The sequence below is a fragment of the Meleagris gallopavo genome, chromosome 1 (assembly GCF_905368555.1).
Source record: "Meleagris gallopavo chromosome 1, MGAL_WU_HG_1.1, whole genome shotgun sequence".
Classification (NCBI taxonomy): Eukaryota; Metazoa; Chordata; class Aves; order Galliformes; family Phasianidae; genus Meleagris; species Meleagris gallopavo.
Genome location: NC_139404.1, coordinates 151,493,449 through 151,499,447, shown reverse-complemented (window position 1 = coordinate 151,499,447; position 5,999 = coordinate 151,493,449). Strand labels below are relative to the sequence as shown.

General features: G+C 47.2%; 1 protein-coding gene across 8 annotated transcripts in view; it reads right to left on the bottom strand.

Moving 5' to 3' along the window:
* EDNRB (endothelin receptor type B) overlaps positions 1-2,135 on the bottom strand; it is a 56,842-nt gene extending 54,707 nt beyond the window's left edge. For 4 of the 8 annotated variants that reach the window (XM_085215678.1, XM_085215680.1, XM_085215681.1 and 1 more), the window contains exon 1: positions 1,988-2,135. The gene's annotated coding sequence lies outside the window, so the exon portion shown is untranslated. Of the gene's footprint in view, positions 1-562; positions 1,908-1,933; positions 1,950-1,987 lie in introns of those variants that run through there. The other 4 variants (XM_085215683.1, XM_085215686.1, XM_085215684.1 and 1 more) reach the window with 4 other exon arrangements.
* Between the last annotated feature and the right edge of the window lie 3,864 nt (positions 2,136-5,999).

Below are 5,999 nucleotides of genomic sequence, written 5' to 3'. Positions count from 1 at the left end.
CTGAAGCAAGAAAGCCTCATCAACAGTCTCCCCTTGATCAGGTGGCCTGTAGTATAAGCCTATCACCAGCTGGCCTTTGTTAGTCCCATCCCTAATTCTAACCCACAGGCTCTCAACCTGTTCCTGACTGTTTCTCAGAGGGAGCACAGTCTATCTACTCTTTGACACAGAGGGCAACTCCCCCACCCTTCCTACCTCGCCCATCCCTTCTAAAGAGCTAATATCCCTCAATGGCGGTATTCCAGTTGTGGGAGTCATCCCACCATGTTTCCATGATAGCAACAAGGTCATAACTTTCCAAGCGCATCACGGTTTCCAAATCATCCTGCTTATTTCTCAGGCTGTGTGCATTGGTATAAAGGCACTTCAGCTAGGCTTCCCATCTCACCGCCTTTATAGAGGACCTAGGATCCTCTAGAACAGCAGCATCCCCAGCATACCCCTGCCATAGCCCATCCCTTTGTACTCCACCATCTTCGCCCATCAAGTTTGGAACGAGCCTTCAAACAACCCGCTCAACCCCAGTGGCCCTTGTTTTGTCCCCTTCCCCTTTCATACCTACCTTAAAGACCTTTCAATGAGTCCCACCAGTTCCTCAGCTAAGATCCTCCTACCCCTCAGAGACAGGCTACTTCCATCTGCAGCCATCATGCCAGGTGCTGAGTAAATTGCCCCATTGTCAAAAAAAAAAAAAAAAAATTCCTGTGTTTGCACCAACTTCTAAGCCATTTACTTATGAGGCGGCTTTTTTGGATCCTCTCAGTATCCTGCCCTGCCACTGAAAGTATAGAAGAAAAAAAAACTACCTGCACGCTCACTCTATCAACTACCCACCCCAGTCCCCTGAAATCTTTCTTGGTAGTCCTCAGGTTTTTCTCAGAGACTTCATCACTGCAAGCCTGAACTATCAATAAGGGGTAATAATTAGAAGGGTGAATCAGTCCAGGAAGTTTCCTAGAAATGTCCCTGACCCATGCCCCAGGGAGGCAGCACACCTCCCTACAAGTAGGGTCAGGCCCACAAACAGGGCCTTCCCTTCCTTTCAGCAGAGAGTCGCCCATGACAACCATCCTTCTGTCCTTCCAGGTGGAGACAGTCTTGAGGCATGGGGTTGACCACTTCACCCGAGGCAACCTCACAGGTGGACCTCCTTCCACAGCCCCACTCACCTCTCCCTCAAGTTCCAGGGCCTCAAACCTATTGCAGAGGCACCTGGGGAGCCAAGGATGTCGGGAAGGGGGATGCCCACTTCGCTGAGCCAGAACTCCTTTCCACTCCTCCTCCTTTCTCAAATTGTTGCTAGGGGGAGGAGAGGACAGGGGGCTCACTGCAGCACCATCTGCTGGCCGGTTCCCTTTTCCCACCTGTTTGCAAGGCAGCAGGGGGTGATATGCCCTACTGTGGAGCCTCAGCTGTGTGCCAAGATCTCGGGGCTGATAGGGACTGACACCACCAATCAATCTCCCTCTCCTTTATGGTCCTCAGCCTCTTCACCTCCTCCTTCAGGTCAACCACAAAGCTGAGTAAGTCACATAGGTGGTCACATCTTATACAAGCCAGGCTCTGGCACTCATCACAGTCAACGACCTGCATACTAGCATCTTATTTAAGGTCCTCAGTCTGAGACTCCCTATTTTTCTTAGCATCAGCTATCCTTTCAAGCACACACAGGACCTCAGTCTGGGTCTCCACGCTCTTTTTGGCTGCAGTCTCCCTTCTGCATAAGCATGGGACTTCTGTCTGGGTCTCCACAATTTTTGTGGCAGTAGCGTTCCACTGGGATGCAGCCATTGCAAATCAGCAGGCACACTAACACTACTAGATAGCCTTAATTGGGTGTGACTGATCAGCCCCACCCTGCTGCCGTTAGTGTGGGCTCTGCCCTCGCCCTGTTGCCGGGTCGTTAACAGGAGCCCGCGCACGTATCACTCACTTGATGGTGATAACAACCGTCCTTGCTGTGTAATCCCGTGTATGGGTGACTTACTATTTCTCCTCGTTAAAACAGCCCAGGTGGTTCTCACCCCCCCAACTCCTCTGCGTCTCCTTTGGGAAGCGACGCCTTGCTGCCCTTCCGGAGGCTTTTTCTAGGCCAGGGGATGGACGCAGAGCCGTTGCCATGGCAACGCCCCCGCCGCGTCAGCCGCTCTCGCGAGAACTGCCCGGCCGAGAACTGCCCGGCAGCTCTGTTGTCTCGGGGATCCCCGAATGAGGCAACCGACCGAAACCTCCTTGTATCTCGTGGTCATTCGCTGCGGTTCTGGCTGGTGCAGCTCTGAAACAGGGAACCTCGATCAAGGATCGCCTAGCACTATCAGCATAAGACTTCATTAAAATCAGGAGAGCAAATTTGAATGTGTTTTTATTTTTTCCATTGTAACAGTGTTTTACTTTTAGGTTTTTGACCTGAGATTATAACATCCATGTTCTTAACTTCCACAGAATCTACTCTTGCAAGCATGTTTTGATTTAATTCTTAAGGCTACTAGATTTTTCATAGCTAGAAGGCAAAGATGTATGAATTAACCAATGCTTATTCCATGCCACTTAAATAGCTAGTGTAGGCAAGGCAATATCAATTTTTACCTTGTGTCATCTTTCCTTGATTAAAGGGTTGGAATAGACTGAGCTTCTTTTAAAAATGCATTACTACGAGAATATTATGGTCTTGACAGGAAAAACCAGCTTTTACAAGTGGTGTGATACAATCAGCTTTGAAGTGATTCTTAATAATTAAAGCTTCTTAGGGAATGTTAGAATATCACAGAATCACAGAATCACAGAATTGTAGGGGTTGGAAGGGACCTCTAGAGATCATCGAGACCAACCCCCCTGCCAAAGCAGGTTCCATACACCAGGTCGCACAGGTAGGCATCTGGGCGAGACTTGAATATCTCCAGAGAAGGAGACTCCACAACCCCCCTGGGCAGCCTGTTCCAGTGCTCCGTCACCCTCACCGTGAAGAAGTTCTTATGCACTTTCGAAACTTCCTATGCTGCAACTTATGTCCGTTTTCCCTTGTCCTGTCTCCACATACCACTGAAAAGAGACTGGCCTCACCACTATGGCTTCCACATCTTTATAAACCTGGATCAGGTCCCCTCTCAGTTGTCTTTTCTCAAGGCTAAATAGACCCAGTTCACTTAGCCTTTCTTCATAGGGGAGATGCTCCAGGCCCTTCACCATCTTTGTGGCCCTCTGCTGGACTCTTTCCAAGAGATCCCTGTCTTTTTTGTACTGGGGAGCCCAGAAGGGGACACAGTACTCCAGATGAGGCCTTACCAGGGCAGAGTAGAGGGGGAGGATCACCTCCCTCGACCTGCTGGACACGCTCTTCTTAATGCACCCCAGAATGCCATTGGCCTTTTTGGCCACGAGGGCACACTGCTGGCTCATGGCCAACCTGTCGTCCACCAGGACATCCAGGTCCCTCTCTGCAGAGCTCCTCTCCAGCAGCTCATCCCCCAGCCTGTATTGGTGCATGCAATTATTCCTCCCTAGGTGTAAGACCCTACACTTGCTTTTGTTGAACCTCATCCGGTTTCTTACTGCCCAGCTCTCCAGCCTGTCCAAGTCTTGCTGAATGGCAGCACAGCCTTCAGGTGTGTCAGCCAGTCCTCCCAACTTTGTATCATCAGCAAACTTGCTGAGAGTGGCCACTATCCCCTCATCAAGGTCATTGATGAAGATGTTGAACAAGACCGAACCCAGCACAGACTCCTGGGGGACACCACTGCTTACAGGTCTCCAGTCAGACTCTGCACCACCAACGACGACCCTCTGCGCTCTGCCAGTCAGCCAGTTCTCAACCCACCTCACTGTCCACTCGTCTATCCCACACTTCCTCAGCTTTGTTATAAGGATGTCGTGGGAGACAGTATCAAATGCCTTTCTAAAATCAAGGTAGACTACATCTACCGCTCTTCCCCCATCCACCCAGCATGTGACAGCATCATAGAAGGCCACCAGGTTGGTTGAGCACGACCTCCCCTTGGTGAACCCATGCTGACTACTCCTGATAACCTCCTTTTCTCCCAGTTGTCTGGAGATGGTATCCAGCACAAGCTGTTCCATCACCTTTGCAGGGACAGAGGTGAGGCTGACAGGCCTATAATTACCCGCATCTTCCTTCTTGCCCTTTTTGAAGACCGGAGTGACATTGGCTATCCTCCAGTCTTCAGGGACCTCCCCTGTTATCCAAGACCTCTCAAAAATGATGGAGAGCGGTTTGGCAATGACCTCTGCCAGCTCCCTCAGCACATGTGGATGCACCCCTCAGGTCCCATGGACTTGTGAACCTTAGTACTGCCTAGGCGCTCACGCATGTCCTCTTTCCTGACTAAAGGGAAGTCTCCCATTCCCCAGACCCTCTCACTAACCTCCAGGCTGTGGGAAACCTGAGGGAGGGCCTTTTCACTGAAGACGGATATCCTCCAGCTCCCCCCTAAAAAGAAGCCACACTTTTAAGCTCAGCAACTTTGTTTTCCTTTTGCTGCTAATTGTAGTTTTAATAATTCTTATACAGAATTTTTGTGCAATACTGATGAAGGCAGATCACTCAGTCTTACTGTTTTTATATTGTTTTAAGTAGAGTTTCGTAAGTAATTCCTCTCCAGATCTCTTTTTTTAAAATACATTTCAGTGGAAATATTTCTTGCAGATTGGATTCAAAGGAAACAATATTCTCATAACACTTTTTTTTTTTTTACAAGATTAAATCATGGATAATTATGCTTTTCATAAGTAGCATTTCTTAAAGAGCAGTGGATGTTGTCTACCTGTATTTCTGCAGGCTTTCGACACTGTCTCCTGTAGCATCTTTGTAAGTAAGCTTAGAAAATAAGTTCTCTGTTAGTGGACAGCTAGATAGACAAAGACTATTTGGCTTGCAGAGCTCAGAGGGTTGTGATCAGTGGCACTGAGTCTGGTTAGAGGCCTGTAACAAGTTATATCACTAGTTTTGCAGTCTTGTTCAAATTATTCAGTGACCTGGATGAAGGCAGAGTGTACTGTCAGTGAGTTTGCTTATACTGAATTGGGTAGAGTGGCAGACACACCAGAGGATTGCTCTGGCATTCAGAGACCTTGACAGGCTGGGGAGATCGGCAGGGCAAGAACATCCCAGGCCTGTTTAGCCTGGCGTAGAGAAGACAGAGATGGAATTAAGGTGTACAAATTTCTTAAGGAAGGGTATCAACAGAAAGGGGCCGGGCTGTTTTCTGTGGCAATAGGCTCATACTAAAAGACAAGATGTTCCATCTGCACATGAGAGAAAACTTCTTCACTCTGAGGTGGAACAGCTGCCCAAAGAGGCTGTGGATTCCCCTTCTGTGGTGATATTTGAAACTCACCTGAATGTGATCCTGGGCAATGTGTTCTATGTGAAAGTTCTGAAACTAGATGATCCCAAGTGGTCCTTTTCAATCTTAACCATTCTGTGATTCTGTAAAACTTCTGGCAGATGTGGCTTCTCCTGATTTCTGAAAATATATTCTCTCTGCTAAAAGAAAACCTTTCAAAATAGAATTAAAAACATCCAGAAAATACAGAAAATCTTACGTACTTCTTGTTTATGTGGGTGATCATGAGACCCTAAAGTTATATAAAATTTAGTACAAATTAAGAAATTGTAAATGTAATAGAAAATCCAGATCTATTTCAGACATGATGTAGATGTGAAAGGTAGACATTCAGGAGCCTAGTTCCACTGAAATAAATAACAAGTATTTTGACCTGAGTATGAAACAGGACTTTACCCATTTACAATCAGGTCAAAAAACACATCTGGTCTGTGACAAAGTGTAGACAATCTCATTTTTCATTCAGCTGATGTGCAAAAAAGAACAGAAGGTTGTTTTTTTGTTGTTGGTTTTTTTGTTTGTTTGTTTGTTTGTTTTATCCTCCCTTTCTTAAGTAACACTGATTATGTGTGATCACTGCTGGCCTGGTTCACTAACTTTGTTCCTTAGCTGTGCTATGTATAGTTTCTGCCATTAATT